This window comes from Piliocolobus tephrosceles, chromosome 1 (assembly GCF_002776525.5).
Source record: "Piliocolobus tephrosceles isolate RC106 chromosome 1, ASM277652v3, whole genome shotgun sequence".
Classification (NCBI taxonomy): Eukaryota; Metazoa; Chordata; class Mammalia; order Primates; family Cercopithecidae; genus Piliocolobus; species Piliocolobus tephrosceles.
Window position 1 is genome coordinate 27,051,159 of NC_045434.1, and position 2,313 is coordinate 27,053,471.

General features: G+C 42.5%; 1 pseudogene; it reads right to left on the bottom strand.

Annotated features, from left to right (window-relative positions):
• Positions 1-403: 403 nt before the first annotated feature.
• On the bottom strand, positions 404-1,504 carry LOC111539249 (annotated as a pseudogene).
• Between the last annotated feature and the right edge of the window lie 809 nt (positions 1,505-2,313).

A 2,313-nucleotide genomic window follows, 5' to 3' on the forward strand; every position in this document is an offset into this window, starting at 1 on the left:
ATTTTCAAAAGCTATATCTGATACTGAACTTGTACAAAATAACATAAAGAATGCTTAATTTCAATTATCAAAACAACATTTTAAAAATAAGCAAAACATTTTTAAAGATATAATATGATAACTTTATTCAGGATATAATCAAATATGATACAGGGCTGACACTGACAAACAGCCGTGCATAAAAATTATATAAATCTGCTTGCTAGATTTTCCAGAAGAGGCCCAGTCATTACAAACAAGAAAGAAAAACTAGGAGGGTGCCTAAATGCACTCTTTCAAGCAAATGCAAACACTTCCACACTCCCTTGTAGCAAAGGCATCCCCAGCTGAAGGTGGTCCTACTAGCAGGAAGATTAGGGGGCAGCAGCTGTGCAGAAGCCATGCTTCCTGGTCCTGCCAGAGCTCAACGGTAGGCCTTGTTGAACTCCTGGAGGGCCTACCGCTTCTCAGTTGCCTGCTTGAGTAGAGTGGACTCTTTTCACCAGGCTGCCAGACTCCTCCCCAAGTATTTCATAGGAGTTAGGAGTTCAGGACCTGTCTTGACTTCTCCATGTGCTACTCCTGTAGGTAAATGGCTCCTTCCAAACAGTCCCTAATCAGACAATGATTCCACTTTCTCAGCAGTGTGTCGGACAAAATCTTTATCTCCTCCATCCTCAGCTTAAGGATCATAGCAGCGCACTTGACTTCCAGGTACTGGGCATTGATGTGGTCTAACTCCGAGTGAGTCTTCAGCCAGTGTTCCTGAGGAAGCGTCTGCAGCAAAGTGAGGCAGCGGAGAAGCACCTGGGAGTAGGTGGCACTCTTCTTCTCCAGCAGCACTATCTACTCCTTTTGCTGGCTCTTGGCATCGTGGCACTGCTGCTCCCTACCCACTCAGACCTCTGCAAGTTTCCACACCTCTGCTGTCTTCATGGTTTCACTGTCAGCATCTGAATTGGGAACATAGTACCAGAGCAGAGTGAAACATTTCTTCTTGAGCTGCTCCTCCACTTCTTGCTATAGCAGCAGAGCATTCATCCAAACAAAATCCTCTGAGAGTGGCATGGATTCCAGAAGGTCTGCTTTCTCCAGCTCTAGCAGTGAAGGTATCTCCCTCTCCTGGCTAGGACCTAAGAGCCACGTCAGTTCCATTATGAGTAGCCAGTGTTCAAGGGTCTCAGGAAACTTTTTGTTCTCAGAAGTTAAATTTGTGTCTTGTATCTTCACACAGGAGTCCACAAGCAACTCTTGAATAACTCCATGTAAAATCTCAGACCTCAACCATGTTGTCTTATGCAGTCAAACTTCCTTCCATGCCTTGTTGAAGTATTTCCATCCTTTCTCCAGGTGAGCCGAAATCCCTGAATGCCTTTTGATTTTCTTGGGATTCGAATATTGGGGCAGCTGAAGCTCTTAAGAGGGTGCCAAGAACCTCAGTTGGGGCGGGCTGGCCAGCAGCGTCTGTCTACCCCCAGGACCCATCCCGCACTGGGGCTCCAGAACGCACTCCGGAACCTCTCATTCGGACCCACCACAGGGGCTAGGGGAAGCGAGGCCCAGGAGGACCGCACTGGAAGGCCCTCCCGGAAGGGGAAGGGGCAGCAAAACATTTTAATAGACAACTCACCAAAGTAGATATGCAGATAGTAAATAAGCACATTTTAAAATATTCAAGATCATTAGTTATTAGAAAAAATGCAAATACTCACCCAACTAGAATGGTAAAATTTCTAAACACTCACCATTCCAAGTTTTGGCAAGTTATGTGGAGGAATGGGAGCTCATATACGTTGCTGGTGGGAATGTAAAATTGTATAGTCATTTCTGGATGTTTAAACATATAAATAGACTATAGAGTTAAACATATTCATACTTACCATACAGCCTAGAAAATCTGCTGTTTGTTTTTACTTAAGAGAAATAAAAACATAAGTCAACTCAAAGACACATACTTAACTGTTTATAGAAGTTTTACTTATAGCTCCAAACTTGAAACAATTCAAATTTCTACCAATCAGGAATATTTTTAATTAGACATAATTTTAAAGAAAAAAGTTTAGACCTGACTAGAAAGCCTGAAATCACATGTTTTTCTCTGACTTTATAGTCATAGCTAAATGTCATAATGGCCCATTAAAAAGTTTTAAATTTAAAAGGTACCTGTCTAGGGCCAATTATTACCACTATCTCAAAGGGAGGATAATGAGGCTGGAACCATGAGATTTACTCCTCCTCCTCCTTCTCAGTAATTACTGTACACAAGGCACAGTGTTGAAATCAATTTTAAGTTTATGGCCTCCAAACAGATGCAAACTCCATATCGTTTTTAGA